At 36.3% G+C, this 17,250-nt stretch overlaps 1 protein-coding gene and 1 non-coding gene across 4 annotated transcripts in view; one reads left to right on the plus strand and one right to left on the minus strand.

The window, feature by feature from the left end:
- The window catches only part of FBXL17 (F-box and leucine rich repeat protein 17), a 492,553-nt gene that overhangs the window by 193,858 nt on the left and 281,445 nt on the right, over nucleotides 1-17,250 (minus strand). The window lies entirely within an intron of this gene.
- Nucleotides 3,894-4,000, plus strand: LOC122232023. Its single transcript, XR_006209342.1, has one exon. It is a non-coding gene; the product is annotated as a U6 spliceosomal RNA (small nuclear RNA).

Consider the following 17,250-nt stretch of genomic DNA (forward strand, 5'->3'; position numbering starts at 1 on the left):
AGTCGTGAGTGAATGATCTGTATGTGTACCCACAATGCAACCATGTATTGGAAATTCCTTCATGCATGCATTCATTGAAATGAATAAAATTCTTTCCTACGTTTAAGAAAATAGGTAAGACAAAAATCAAACAAAGAGGAAAACTAAATTGAAAAGTTGATGGAAGAAGCAAACCCTTGCTTTTAAAATGATGTAAATATGAAACAGGCATTTATAACAGATATGTCTTTCTTGTTTTCCCTGTCATTCTCTTGCATAAAAAGCAACGGTGATTTTTTAAAACAGTTTGCTATGAATAAAATTTATCATCTACTGATGCATTATTTCTCACTTTCTTTTTCATATTATCTCTCAGAGATAAATGGCAATAACAAAGACATTAAAATGACACTAAGAACAGCTTTTTATAGTTTTAATTATTTTTTCCTTTTTGGCAATAAAAATGATGTGGTATGTTTGCATGTGTTATATATTGAGAAGCCATAATACTGTTTAAATATTCATAATTGTGGAGATAGTTTTTACTTGATATTTTAAATATGAAATAGATTGCTTCTGGTCCCTAATATTACGGCCCTGTTTATTAATATATATTGCAGGCACACCTATATTTATGTCAGTCAATCACTTACCATGCTCTTTATTCTACTCTGAAGTATTCTCCACACAGATAATATTCTTTTATGGGTCCATCAAGTTTCACTTTCTGAGAAATAACTTCACAATTTCTAATGTAGATAATGAGCACTCATTTTCCTACTTCTCTTGGAATCTGAGCTCATTTTAGTCTATGAAATAAAAACTAAACTTCAGGGCAAGGGAGATCCTGATGGGTGGCAAACAACATGTGTACCCAGCCCTCCAACAGTCACAGAGCAGACATGGCATCTATGGGTGGGTGCCCAGTGGAGGCATGGCAGGCCTCTTGAGGATGACACTTCACCTGGGTCGGCAAAGTTGGGACCTAGTCCTCAGTACTCCAGGAATGATTTTGTGCTTTTAGGGAAACTGAGAAGTCTATCTGGGATACACTCATGAAAACTCAACTCCTATAATGCTACCTTACCAATTTAAAATGACACCTTTCTGAAATGCAAGCGGGGTCCCTGGCCTGGTCAGATGGGTGCATTCTCCCCCACATGGAAACTTACAGGTCAGAGTTTGTGAGATGGACAGTTAGACCTAAAGGGCTTGGTGTTCTTATTTCAGGGTTCCTGGGCTTAACAGTTTGGGGCAGTCTTTCTTCCCACACCTTTCTTCCATCAAAGGTTCTCACCTGGCCTGCTTCTTTTTACTTTTAATTTTAAACATCCTATCTATTTTTAGATATATATTTTAAGAGAGATTACATTTAAATGATACAGCTGTAAGACAGTGAAAATGAAGTCAGACTCCCCCACTCTTCTATCCCTAAATGCCCTGTTTCTCTCCTTGGAGGCTAGCTATCTACCCTTTAGCAATTTCATGAATAGCCTTCCACAGATAACCTATGCATTTACAAATATACACCATATGTGTGTATGTGTATATATACATGGGTAAGTTATATATATACATATTCATATGTATGTGTATATATATAGTTTGTCTCCCATAAATAGCAGTGCATACATGCTGTTTCTGCATTTCACTCTTTTTTTTTTTTTCTTTTTTAATAGCTGAGTCACAAGATCATTGGGAGAACTTTTCTTTGGACATTTTACCAACTTCCGTCTGTTTTGTTTTTGTTTTTTTGTGTGTTTTTTTTTGTTGTTTTGTTTTGTTTTTTGTTATTTGTTTTTTTTTTTTTTTTGTAGAGCTGCCCTGATTGTGTTTTTGCCCTCTAACTGTGTCTTAGATAAATTTAGTTTTCCTTCTACTGGTGTCTTGGGCTTTTCTTTACTTACTCTTTTTCTGTCTTTGACAGTTAAATACTTGGACTTTATCCCCTGAGATGTATCTACTTATCAAGACAAGTTCTGCAGGAGAAATATCTAAATCAACCTCCAATATTAGTGGGACCAGAAAGTCTGATGGTAATTTCCCAGTGATCTTTTAGTTCTTTTTTTTTAACCTGAATAAAAAAACACGCTTATAAATTACTTACATAGTTGGACTATATACCTCTCTAGGTATCTTTGACTAGAAACTAATTTCAGCTTTTAAGAGGCCTAGACCATCTGAGATCATTCTTTTAATCCTAATGAAAATTTATAATGCCTAAAAGAAAGATGCATTTTACTTTTAAACTTCTCATATAGAACTTGTTAGTTTTACCTTGTACATACAAATAACACATACAGTAAGCATCCTTAAATATTATTTTACACACATGGTTATTTGTTAGATAAGTACCTCAAAGTAGAATTCCAGGTCAAAAGGTATACACATTTTTTATTTGGAAAGTATTGCCAAGTACTTTCTCATATTTTATAATGGCAAAAACTTGAAATTCGAAAACACAATGTAGCAATTGACCCTTTCCATGTTGTGACTATAGAATGATTTACTATGAATTTTTACAGAGGAGGAAGACAATTCAAAATTAATAAATTCTGCTTCTAGTTAACCTCTTACTCTCGAAGCTAATAATTCAAGGTATATGTTTGATTCCTATCCCTAGATAGGAAAACAAGAAAACTACTTGGATTGAACCTGAAAGAAAGGATTTTAAATCTCAGTTTTAAAAGAGTCCTTCTTTCCAGTAGCCTTCAAATTGTAGGGCAAAATTCCTCTCAAGGAAGAGATGATGAGAAAAAAAAAAGAAAAAGGAAAAGAAAAAAATGAGAAAAATGAAATAAAACCACCAGGACTTGAGCTAGAAATCCTATGGTTACCAATACATCTCATATGAGAAAGGAAAGGCTACCAAAGAAAAAATGGACAATACCTGAGGAACGAATGGCTTCATAAGGAGACAGAGAACTACTGAAAGTCAGGTTCCTGGCAGGGATTTTTACTTTATACCGTTGCTGATGAGAACGTCTTCCAAATGCTAAGAAGGGAAAGAATGGAAGAGAAACTGGGCAGACCTAGGCTCTGAAACTCAAAATGCTTTTCCTGGGGGACATCATGAAATTGATTATAAGGAGGGTTATGAAATCTTAGAAATCACTCAAAGTCTGCAAACTACTACTGTTTATTATTAACTAAGTCCCTATGTTGGCCAAAGAAAGAAGCATTTTAAATTTCCAAGACATAATAACCATTAATGTTAATTTATGTAACAGGTAAGTTAAATATCTAGATTATCTTTTAAATCTTTTTTTACTTAAGAAGGCGCCTGGGTGTCTCAGTCAGTTAAGTGTCTGACTTCAGCTCAGGTCATGATCTTGCAGTCCATGAGTTTGAGCCACGTTTCAGGCTGTGTTGACAGATTAGAGCCTGGAGCCTGCTTGGATTTGGTGTCTCCCTCCCTCTCTGCCCCTCCCCTGCTCAGTCTCTCTCAAAAATAAATAAAAATTAAAAAAAAAAAAAAAGAAGTTTGGCATATAGGGGTACCCAGGTGGCTCAGTTTGTTGTGCAACTGATTTGATTCCAACTCTTGATTTCAGCTCAGGTCGTGATCTCATGGTCATTAGACTGAGCCCCACAACAGGCTCCACACTAGGTGTGGAACCTGCTTGAGATTCTCTCTCCCCCCATCTTTGCCCCCCCATTCTCTCTCTCTCCCTCTCTCTCTCTCTCTCCCTCTCTCAGAAGAAGAAGAAGAAGAAGAAGAAGAAGAAGAAGAAGAAGAAGAAGAGGAGGAGGAGGAGGGGGAGGAGGAGGGGGAGGAGGATGAAGAGGAAGAAGGAGAAGAAGCAGCAGTAGTAGTGGTAGTAGTTTGGCATATATACTTGGCCTGGTCTCATGCATACATGTACATGACCCCACCATCGTATCACATACTTAAAATAAAAGCATTGATCATAGTGCTTGCTTCGGCAGCACATATACTAAAACCGGAACAGTACAGAGAAGATTAGCATGGCCCCTGCACAAGGATGACATGGAAATTCGTGAAGCTTCCATGTTTTTTTTTATATATACAATGGAATACTACTTGGCAATGAGAAAGAAGGAAATCCTGCCATTTGCAGCAACGTGGATGGAACTGGAGGGTATTATGTTAAGTGAAATAAGTCAGGCAGAGAAAGACAGATACCATATGTTTTCACTCATATGTGGATGCTGAGAAACTTAACAGAAGACACTGGGGGAGGGGAAGGGGAGAAAGAAAAAAAGTTACAGAGAGGAAGGGAGGCAAACCATAAGAGACTCTTAAATACTGAGAACAAACTGAGGGTTGATGGGGGTTGGGGGAGAGGGGAAAGTGGATGATGGACATTGAGGAGGGCACCTGTTGGGATGAGCACTGGGTGTTGTATGGAAAACAATTTGACAATAAATTATATTTAATTAAAAAAAAAGCATTGATCATAGTAATTATAATCTCCATTCTAAAGTGACTTCAAACAACTGTATAATTCTTGGGAACTATAATGCAATCTTTTAAATTAACTATACATGAATTTTCCTGAATAAAGCAGGTTTCAAGTATATAATTTGTATCTAAAATTTGAGGCCAGTGTCAAAACTTTAAAGTGTTCTTTTCATTATGTATCATTTTGGAAGGTGAACAACTGCAATTTTTCTCCATTTTATTATCTGCTTTATAAACTTGGATATTTTCACAAGGCTATCACCTGTTTTATAACTACACTGTTTACCTGAAGTAGGATTTAAGAATTTCTCACTTTTATTCTCAGTTATTCAAAACACAACATATATGCCTTTAGAGTATGGTTTTCTGATTCATATATGGAAGTAAATGAGATAATTATATCTTACATTAAATAAAGCACTGGATCTTGAAAATAAGCACTGAGCATATAAGTGTAAAATCTAAATAACCATTTAAAGCAAAAATAAATTTTACAAATGGATTATTTAGTTTATCTTCTAAAAAAATAAATTATTTTCTTCTTAGATGTACAATAAAGCAAGGTCATGGTATCATATAACTCTGAATCTAGACTATGTTTTAAATAGATGTCCTAAAAGACATAAATAACTAGATTATATCTCATTGAATAGGTATTCTAAAAGGAAAGTGGTGGATATCAGTAATAATTTAAATAACAGAAAAACTTGTTATCATAAGAATGTGGGGGGGGTGGGTTATGCACTAACTAGAGGGTCTGAGTCATGTAAAATAGACAATACCTACCTCTTATGACTACATTGTTATATGTGTACTTTTTAAAATCTTCTGTCCAGGACCATATATATCATTGCATTCCTATTAGCAGGCACCAAATCTCATAAATATTAGCAGTTCAATAAATGATCATTCACTGAATACTGAATAAATGAATTGACTATAACATTCAAGTTTCAGTTAAAACATGCAAAGGCACTCCTAAAGTAAGTGGTAAAATAAGAAAAAATACTTTTTTTATGTGACTAGAAAGTGAAAACTTAAAGGAATAATTATAATCACCAGAAAATTAGTTTCTGTAATCTTCAAGCTTAAGGGCCTCTATGTTCCATGAGCCCTTCTAAGGCCTGGGAGCAATCCTTGCATTGTATTTGCCTGGTCATATGTTCTCATAAATTTTTTGTATGATATTTTAACTACGACTAAGACTACTGCACATTTAGAATTCAAGTTTTTTATTTATAATTTTGTGTTTGATTTCTTAAGGAACGGAGGGAAAGTTGTAAACCTGACAGGCTCTACCGACTGGGATCTGCTCCTCCACAGTTTCCTACCACCCAGAGCCGAGTACACCTTAACACAAGAATTGAAACTGAACCAACAGTGGGTCAGGAAGTCCAGATTTAGTGTACATTCATAAATATTTGTCACTGTTTGTAGAAAAATAAAAATATGACTGATTCTAAGTTAACAGGCGAGCACAGTATTCTGAAATACACTTTATCATCTAACAGATCACGTGGTGAGATTCCAATCATGTATCAGCACGTGTTCTCAAATTGCAGTCTTCTTTACTGGCAATTATGCTTGGACATTTATTGACAGATAACAGCTGCTCTAGTACCTCACTTATTTTACTTCATGTGTTGACATTTCCCATTTCCTCATATTTTCAGAAAGCCTAGAGTACTTGAAGAAAACAGACACTTTGATATTACTTCTTAAATCCTTTGTTTCATTCAACATGTGAAAATATCATAAAGTTGCTAATTCCTGCCTCTGTGATCTAACATGTCTCATTTTAAAATGTATAGCAATTAAAATACACATATAGCATTCAATTTGCAGTTAAATGTTTTGACATGCATACTCTACCAAAATATCTAAAGTCAACTATCATGAAAACACCATGAAATACTTTGAGCCAATGATGCTTTTGTTAAAGCACAGCACACAAAAAAAGTTCTCTTTATACAAATAAAATATAAATACTCCTAATTGCTCACAGACTTTTTCTGACAAGTGTTAGTCCAAAACGAATACTTACAGTCTATGCTGAGCAATGAATGCCTGGAAAATAGCATTCGCAGTGCAAACACTGACAGTTTTAACCAAAAAAACAAAATAAAACAAAACAAAACAAAAAACAAACAAAAAAACCCACACCAAAACAACAAGAAACCCAAAAAGCAAACTTGTACATTGGTGCTAACTAATGGGGCAACTGAAATACTCTCGGCCTTGAAAGGATGTAAGAAAATATTTCAAGAACATCTGATTCCGCTGAAAATAAGATCATTAGATTTCTTCTTAAAACAAACGCCTGAAGGTGTGAGTGTGATATTTTACACACACACCACACACACACACCATGATCTACAGCAAGGAATATTTTGATCCTTTTCATGTGACATTTTGTTACTTGGGGAGTAGAAGAGAAATATGAAAAACTGACACGGAGAAGATGTCCTAAAATGTACAAATGAATCATGTTTACTGCAGCTATAACATCATTTGCTTTTCCTCCCTGTGCTCTGCTATACCTACATTTAATGAGTGATTTTGTATTTTAAAGGGGGAGATATTAAGGATTTAAGGACTTAATTTAACAGTTTGGCTATTCAAGAATGCTTATTTATTCTGAAAATAGAAACCTTAAGGACATACCTTTCTTAAGTCAAAGAAGATAAGGAATATGAGTGATGTCTGTGTATAAAGAAAGAAAAAGGGGAAATCAGTTTTAAAGGATAATTTTGTGTTATCTCTGCTAATGTGCTTTTGTATATGCATCATGCCAGCAGTATGCATACATAGAAAATAAGGACTCATAGGACAAAGTCACAAAGAAAATTGTCCTCATTAAAAAGCTGGATTTTATAACCTGTAAGTCGGGGTATCACAGAGGTAAATTTAACTTCTTACTGATCATGGAGAAAAGGAAGATTATTTTTCCTGCACCCTCACTGCCCACCTTGGACTGGTCAGTAAAGAAGGGAGTCTTATTTTTTTTGGGGGGGGGGGTGGTTTGAAGGGTGTCATGCCCCCACGTAGCTGGAGGAAGAAATGAGAGCTGATGACTCTTTACATATATCTTTCTAATTTCAAAACCTTCCTCATGCAGATGCCTGAAATCAAGTTCTATAGTATTGATAACTGATTTTCTTCATTTTGTATTCTAGATTACTAGCTATAATTATTTTGAAGTACTCCAGTGGTCAAATAACAAAACTAATCTGTATAGAATATTCTTACAAAGAGAATTACCCATCTATGTTAGTTGCTTGATTCTTCCTTTATTGCTGTCCTAAGAGGTTTCTTTGGACATATAGCATATATTTCAAATTAAAATATTATGCATTAAAACAGCAGATTAAGTACAAGTATTTCTCCAAATAACAGATTTGTATATGAATCTACCAATGTTGGAAAATCTCAGCATAAATTAATATATTCACTATATCATTCCATTTATACTCAGTCAGGTCCTGCAAAGCCAAATTTGGCAAAAGATTTAGTAACACATCCAATCACAAGGCTCTGAGCAGGTTAACGATGGTTTTCTTCAGGATTACATTCATCTCCATGAAGTGCGGCTATCTTTGAAAACTCCTGTTAAGTTCAGAGACAGTAACTTTTAAAGATACTCTTAACAGGTCTTCCCTATTACTAAAAATCTTATCTCTCATGCTAGCAAATGCAAAGAGCTTTTCATGATAGCATGAAGAAAGAAATTGCCATAAAATGAAAACTGAAAAATTACACTGTTTTTAAGTCACCGACAGGGTTTATTTCGCAAGGGTACACTTCATCACTACAAATGCTTCGAACCCATCTCACAAGATGTATCTGCTTTCCTGCTGTTGTTTCTATTGCATAAATCAAACCAGTACTCATTAGTGTAAACTCATTAGGGTAAACCAAACCTCAATTGCAAGGATCTCAGCATTTTTGAAAACATAGATATAAAGATATCCAAATTAATGTCACTTAATTAAAAATATATAGTTTGCTTTGGACAGTTTTTACTAACTCTGATCCTTATTATCTGGACTAGTGAGATTAAGGTAATTTAGGGCTGTATAGTTCCAGAGTGCAGCAGAGCATAAAGACCTTCTAAAACAGAGAGGCCCAAACCCATAATAGCCACTACCATGTAACTAACACTGAGAAATGCAATTTTAATTTGCAGCAGGAGCTTAAGGAAACACTTTGGTGTAAATAAAAGTGAATCCTTAAAAAAATAAAAAAAAAATTTGGTAATTTTGCACATGAAGTGGATAAGGCACTGACATAACACTTTCTTTTTAAACCAACAAAATACAGTTTCTTGATGGAGAAAGAGCTGTCTGAGCTAATCAGAATCCAAAGCATCTTGAGATCAAAACAAAAAAATCAATGTGTGAAACATTATGTGCTACTGAGATACAAATGGCACTAGCATCTTAGGTGGCACTGCTGGGACAAATTCAGTCTCCCTGAAATTCCCAAAGTGTAACTTGGCTTTGTTGCCAAAACACACATTTTAATATACTGTTTTGAAAGTAGAAATGTAGACACTAAGAATTTCATGATCCTACTATACTCAAACGAAGTATATCTGTATGAAGTTTTCAGGTGAAAGGCAATGGAGCACAATCTGTAACAGGAACGACCTGCTTCAAGACTCAGTAACGCTGGAAAAACAAAACTCCATTTGTGTCACATATCTCACGCTTAGGCTTGAAATTAGATGGAAAACTGCATCTCACTCCTGGCATCTCCAGTTGTGAAGATGACTTCAGCAAACTGCATGGGTTTCTCTGCCCAGTCTCAAGCTAGCTCTAAACTGACACAAATCTGATTCCAAGTCACCTTCCTCATCCACAACCCCTGTGAGTAGGTGGGTGGGGAGAGTCATTCAGTCCTCTTCTAAACTTGCTTTGATGTCACAGAGGAAGTAGCTCTACTCTTTTCCAAGCCTAATCTCTTCAGTCCCTTTGTGATACCATGATTTATAATAAATATGTATCTGGTCTTCCTCCTTCTTTCTATCACAGAGCTCCTAAAACCCTTGGGGGAATATCCTAAGTGAAGAGGGAGATAAAGGCGTCTTTTGTTACGTTAATGAGGTGGTTTTTGGTCCTGTGCCCAAGGAAGGGTCTGGCTGCCAGGAGAACCAGCCCTGTGATTGGAGGGCTGTAACTTTCTGTCATTGCCCCACCACACCCCTGGAAGGGGAAAGAGGCTGGAATTTTAATCAATTCCCAGTGGCCAATGGTTTAATCAATCATGCCTATGTAATGAAGACTCCATAAAAACCTAAAAGTATGGGGTTTGGAGAGCTCCAGGGTTGGTGAACACATGAAGCTTTTGGGGACAGCCATTCAGGGATAGCATGGAAGCTCCTTGCCCTTTCCCGAGACCCTGCCCTCTGCTTCTCTTCCATCTGGCTATTATCTGCTTTTATATATCCAGAGTTATATCCTTTTATAATAAACCAATAATCTAGTAAATAAAATGTTTCTCTGAGTTCTACGAGCTGCTCTAGCAAATTAATCAAACCCAAGAAGGGGGTTGTTGGAATCTCCAAGTTACAGCCAGCACCGGTAACAGCTGGGCATGCACCTGGCATGTGAAGTAGACTGAGCCCCTCATCTATGGGATCTGATGTTATCTCTGGGTAACTGGTATCAGAATTGAGTTGAACTGCAGGACATCCAGCTGGTGTCAGAGTACTTCTGGCTGTGACAGAGATCCCCAAACACTGAAATTGGTGGTCAACCTTACCTACTCATTCTAGACTTGACCATTTTTTCTCTCTTATTCTTCTGTCCCAACCTTAGTCAGCCTCTCGATGCCTCTGTGTTTCTCAAATTCTAAAAGGAACTTCCCTTATTCTACTTTACTGTGAAATCATCATCACACATGTTCCTGCCCTTCGTGGTTACAGGCCAAATCATTTAACACTTGCTGTCCCTTCTGTTTCTCTTTCATTTACTCCTTGGTACATTCTAATTCAGTTTCTCTTCCCTACATTTTAGAGTACAACTCCAGTAAAATTGCCTATCACAGAATTTCCTAAATCAAAAATCTAGAACAGAATCTCATCTTAACACAACTTCCACAATGTCTGGATTTGCCAAAACTCATTGATGAAACTGTCTTCTCCCGGGCAGCCATCAGATTCGTTCTTTTCCTATCTTCCTGATTATTCTGAGTTTCCTAACACAATGTTGGAGATGTTTCCTCAGCTCCCTTGAATGGAGTGACCTTATCTATTGCAAGTGATGGGTACATGACTGCCTGAATGACTCCCAAATGCATCCCAGGCCCTGAGCTTTATTCTTAATCTTTATGCCCTCAAAACATCTCTACATACACTTTGAGATTCAACTTGTCTGAAACCCGTTCATCATCTTTATCTCCTTATACTTTAACCTAGATAAAGCTTTAGACAGCTCATTTGAAACAAATCTAATGAGTTTTAAAAAATCTTATTAACACCCCAAACTCTCACAATACATTGTATAAATGAGAGAGCTATTACTACAAATCAAGTACGACCAACAGCAAGTCAAAAACAGTTACACAGTCATGATCTGCAGAAACTCTCCCAGAAGGTATGACATGGAAGTCCTCAGCCATATCTTGATCCCAACCACTAATAACACTTTCTAACTCATCCCTCATTAACTCTTTTGCATTTTGAAACATTTGAGATGTCTAGAGCCAAGCTAAGGGGCACTCAGCATCTCTCTCAACATGAAATATGTTGCTTTTAGTGGAAAGATGTTAGGGAGCTAAACAAATAAAAGGACCTCATCTTAAATGAAAAAGATAAAGGTATATAGGCTCATGTCCATAAAATTATTGAAATACATATGCTTATTTAATGATAGCCTGCTTTCACTTACACATATTTTTGCTTCAGGAAGAACACTTTTAGTCGTCAAGTTACAAGAGTTAGAAGACCAGTAAGTCAATATTTTAATGATATTTCATGGTAATAGCTGGTTAAATGGCAGAGTAAAGAGGATAAAACGAAAAATGAAAAATTCTGTGTATATATTCCTACCTTGAATAGCACCAAATATAGGACAAACTACACTTAATGGGTAAAGATTGAACTACATTGGCTTTGAAATTTAGACCTAAAATGAGGACAAGGGGTGAAGAGAACAGTATTTTAAATAGTTATTACCACCTTACTTTTTGTAGCAGCTGTGAAGACTTGAGACACAAGTAAAATGAAAGAAAATGTTACTCGTGAATGTAATTACTACCAGTTATAAAGTATTATGTGTAGGGACGTAAATTGAAATCAAAACCTATCATGAAAAATATTACACATGAGGAAATGAAAGATAACCAAAATTGAAAAATAAATAAGTAATTAACCTGCTCTACCTGAAGGCTTAGGAGATGATGATGACTAAACAATACGGAGGCTTTTCATCATAAGCAAGTTTCCCTCTAAATCCCACACAAGAAGGCTCTTACTATGGAAAGCATTCAGCACTATATTTACAATGCATTTTCTATACTTAGACTGACATAGATATAAATTCTTACTGAGGATTAGGTCAATCTCATGAAACAGGCTCCAGAATTTAACTATATTTAGCTAGGAGAGAAGTAAAAAAAAAGGAGGGTACAGTATTACAATTCTATGGTAATGAAAATACTACTGGAAAAATTAATACGAAAATCTTTTCACAGTTTCTATACATGTTTTATAATAAGTCATATAATAACCATATCATGCAAAACCAAGTAGATTTTTATCATTTTCTTGCTAGAAAAAGGGTGAGACACTGAAAACTATATGGGTGCTCATTCATTCACTCTTCATCCAATATTTACCTGTTATCCATTAACTGATGGACTTGTTGCTAAGTAATAATGAAGACAGTACCTTTCCTCACAGAAAGAGACAAACAAATAGCAAGTAATATGGTGAGGGCCATCAAAAATGTTTGTGAAGGTGCTGTGGAAGCCTCGGGGAGATGTACATAACTGAGCAGGTCTCTCTTGTTTAATGTGAAAGAAACTCAGAAGTAGGCTGGATGCAGAGAAAGAGGATCTCTTTTTCACTGCTGGTGGGAATAAACACTGGTGCAGCTACTCTGGAAAACAGTAGGGAGGTTCCTCAAAAAATTAAAAATAGAACTACCCTACAACCCAGCAATTGCACTACTAGGTATTTATCCAAGGGATACAGGTATGCTGTTTCAAAGGGGCACATGCACCCCAATGTTTATGCAGCACTATCAACAATAGCCAAAGCAGGGAAAGAGCCCAAATGTCCAAAGATGGATGAATGGATAAAGAAGATGTGGTATATATATACAATGGAGTATTACTCAGAAATCAAAAAGAATGAAATCTTGCCATTTGCAACCACGTGGATGGAACTATGGGGTATTATGCTAAGCGAAATTAGTCAGAGAGAGACAAATATCATATGACTTCACTCATATGAGGACTTTAAGACACAGAACAGATGAACACAAGGGAAGGGAAGCAAAAATAATATAAAAACAGGGAGGGGTACAAAACAGAAGAGACTCATAAATATGGAGAACAAACTGAGGGTTACTGGAGGGGTTGTGGGAGGGTTGTAGGTAAGGGGCATTAAGGAATCTACTCCTGAAACCACTGTTGCACTATATGCTAACTAACTTGGATGTAAATTTAAAAAATAAAATAAAATAAAATAAAATAAAATAAAATAAAATAAAGGAAAAGAAAAGAAAAGAAAAGAAAAGAAAAGAAAAGAAAAGAAAAGAAAAAAGAAGTAGGCTGGATGCCCTGTCAGAATGGTTAAAATTAACAACACAAGAAACAACAGGTGTTGGCAAGAATGCAGGGAAAGAAGAAACCTCTTACACTGCTGGTGGGAACGATACAGTCACTCCAGAAAACAGTCTGGAGGTTCCTCAAAAAGTTAAAAATAGAACTACCACATGATCCAGCAATTGCACTACCAGGTATTTACCCAAAGGATACAAAAATACAAATTCGAAGGGGAACATGTACCCCAATGTTTATAGCAGCCTTATCAATAATAGCCAAATTATGGAAAGAGCTGAAATGTCCACTGACTGATGAATGGACAAAGAAGATGCAGTATGTAGTTATGTACGTATATGTACATATTATCATATATATGTATATATATATGAATATTACTCAGTCATCAAAAGGAAATAAGTCTTGCCATTTGCAATGATGTGAATGGAGCTACAGTGTATTTTGCTAAGTGAAATAAGTCAGGCAGAGAAAGACAATGCCATATGATTTCACTCATATGTGGAATCTAAGAAACAAAACAGATGAACATATGAAAAGGGGGAAAAAGAGAGAGACAGAAAGAAAGAAAGAAACCATAAGAGACTCTTTAGAATAGAAAACAAAAGGAGGGTTAATGGAGGGAGGTGGGCAAGGGGATGGGCTAAATGGATGATGGGTATTAACGAGGGCACTTGTTGGGTGTTGAACACTGGGCGTTACATGTACGTGATGAATCACTAAATTCTACTCCTGAAAACAATATTACACTATACGTTAACTAACTAGAATTTAAATAAAAATGTGAAAAAAAAGAAGTAGGTTGTATGAAATGCCAATAAATTGGGTTCCACACAAAAGTAAGGTACATTCAGGAATAACTGAAAGTAGAGATACTGAAGTCCCTTTCTGTCTTTTTCCTTTTTTTTCTAATATAATTTATTGTCAAATTGGTTTCAACACCCAGTGTTCATCCCAACAGATTCCCTCCTCAATGCCCATCACCCTCTCTGTGTCTTTTTCCACTTCTCTCTCTAAATTGACTTCATTCTCTCAGAATCATTTTGTCCACAATGCAGAACCATGGCTGAGGAAGCTCTGGGCTCACACTCTCATTCTTTGTGCTGGACTAGTGAGCTTGAGCTATATTTACAGTTGATCCAGAAAAATCACTCTCAGGAACACGACCTTAGAGGTTCAAAGCCAAACATATCTGATTTTGGGGAAGATGGTGGAATGTGAACAGCAAAGGTCACATGGCTAGTCCTGGTCCAGCAGGAATTGTACTTCCTGGGTATGCTTACTTTTAGAAAGCTGGGTGCTTCCCAAAGAGACCAGTGGGAAACTTTTACTGAGTATCTTGACTATTTTGCTGAAAAATAATTTGTATAACAGGGCAGAGTGATCCTGAAACTCTCTCTGTGAGGGTCCTTTATAGAATTTTGGATATATTCCTGAAACAGGAAGTCTCAAGATATAATCGCCGATTCCTGATTAATAATAAAATATAAATAATATATTTCATGTTGTTTGATGTGATGAAAGGTATAGGGTGGAATTTCAGTGCTGTTAAAGAGAAGACATTCTTTACCTGTACTTTAATCCCCTATACTATACAAGAACCAGAGAAAGTCATTAGAGAAAAATAAAATAACCTCAAAATCAAAAATCCCATTATTAACCTCTGTTTGAAAAAGTTAAATGTGTAATTATAGGCTCACTGGGAAAACATAACCAACGTGGTTATAAAAAACTGTATGGTTATTTTGTGGGTGCAAGCAATGAGGTTTTAAGGATTATCTCACAGGGGGGTTAGAAATGGCAAATTTGTGATGTATCTTAGGTTGCATAAAGCTGGCTTGTCTCCTGTTTACTACCCAGCAATTGCAATGGGCCTAATTTACACAACAATTACTTAGAAGTAACTCCTTTGAAATGCATTGTGTGATTAATTGACTTGGCTTCAGGAATGCAATGTTGTTTCTACATTGTTGTTCAGTTCAACCTAATGCCCCCTAGAGCACTGATCCAATTAAGAAACAAGACAGGAAGGCAGATATTAAGCATAGTATTTCTATATTACACAGCACTTTGTACAGGATCGAACACCACCATCTACTGTCTGCAGGCACTTGATTTATTCAGTGCATCCTTGTGACACTGGACATATGGCTCATGGAAATGAATAAATAGGATTTAAAGTAAGTATCTTAGAGAAAAATTAAAACCAGATAAATTTAACTTATTGAAGCATGCTTTTAAAAATAAAACCCTGTGGGGAAACAAAAACAAACTATTGGGACTTCATCAAGATTAAAAGCTTCTGCACAGAGAAGAAAACAACCAACAAAACTAAAAGGCAAACTTCAGAATGGGAGAAGGTATTTGCAAATGGCATTTCTGATAAAGGCTAGCATCTAAAATATAAAGAACATAAAATATAAAGAACTTAATCAAATTCAACACCCAAAAAACAAACAATCCAGTTTAAAAATGGGTGGCTGGGTGCCTGGGTGGGTGGTTCAGTCAGTTAAGCATCCAACTCTGGATTTAGAGCTCAGGTCATGATCCCAGGGTTGTGTGATTGAGCCCTGCGTAGGGCTCTGTGCTAAGGGTGAAGCTGGCTTGAGATTCTCTCCCTGAAAATGGGCAGAAGACATGAGTAGACATTTTTCTTTTTTTTCTTTTTTATTTTTTTAACATTTATTTATTATTGAGAGAGACACACACACACACAGAGCATGAGCAGGGGAGGGGCAGAGAGAGGGAGAGACACAGAATCTGAAGCAGGCTCCAGGATCTGAGCTGTCAGCACAGAGAACTCACAAACTGCAAGATCATGACCTGAGCTGAAGTCAGTTGCTCAACCAACTGAGCCACCCAGGTGCCCCTAGTAGACACTTTTCTAAAGAAGACCTACAGATGGCCAACAGACACATGAAAAGATGCTCAACATCACTCATCATCAGGGAAATACAAATCAAAATACAATGAGATATCACTCACACCTGTCAGAATGACTAAAATTAACAAAAAAGAAACAACAGGTGATGGGGAGGATGCACAGAAAGGGGAACCCTCTTACACTGTTGGTAGGAGTGCACTGGTGCGGCCACTCTGGAAAACAGTATGGAGGTTACTCAAAAAGTTAAAAATAGAACTACACTATGACCCAGTAACTGCACTGCTAGTTATCCAAAGGATAAAAAAATACTGATTCAAAACGATACATGCATCTCAATGTTTATAGCAGCATTATCAACAATACCCAAATTGTGGAAAGAGAGCAAGTGTCCATCAACAGTGAATGGACAAGGAAGATGTGGTGTATATACACAATGTAATATTACATACCCATTAAAAATGAAATCTTGCCATTTGCAATGATGTGGATGGAGGCAGAGTGTATAATGCTAATTGAAATAATCAGTTACAGAAAGGCAAATACCATATAATTTCACTCGTGTGGAATTTCAGAAACAAAATAGGTAAATATAGGGGGAAAAAGTGAGGCAAAGCAGAAAACAGACTTTTAACCATGGAAAACAAACTGGCAGGGGGATGGGTTAAATGGGTGACCGTTTTTAAAGAGGGCACTTGTTCTGATGAGCACTGGGTGTTGTATGTAAGTGATGAATCACCAAGTTCTAATATTACGCTGTACGTTAACTAACTGGAACTTAAACAAAAACTTGAAAAAAATAAAATGAAAATAAAAGCTTAACTACAGTTAAAACTTATTTTTCTCATAGAAGTAAAAAGGATAATGATCTGGCCTAAGGATTACTCCTGTCTGTAGTAAAATAATTTTCTTCTGGCATTAGATGTCTCCAAACAAATTGCCACGGGGAAACAATTCTTAAATTTCAACAAGGGTTTGCACTTCCCATTATTCTAAGAAGAAATCATCCACTTGGTTAGTAGAGACAAAGTCTGGACTCAGCAGAGTCACATACCAAATGCCCATGCAACACAACCTTTGCATTTTGATAAGTTAGGGCCCTGCCTGCTAAGACTGCCTTCTCTAAGATAAACAACCATACGCAGTCACAGGGTCTCCTTATAATCCTATGTTCAGA

The sequence above is a fragment of the Panthera tigris genome, chromosome A1 (assembly GCF_018350195.1).
Source record: "Panthera tigris isolate Pti1 chromosome A1, P.tigris_Pti1_mat1.1, whole genome shotgun sequence".
Classification (NCBI taxonomy): domain Eukaryota; kingdom Metazoa; phylum Chordata; class Mammalia; order Carnivora; family Felidae; genus Panthera; species Panthera tigris.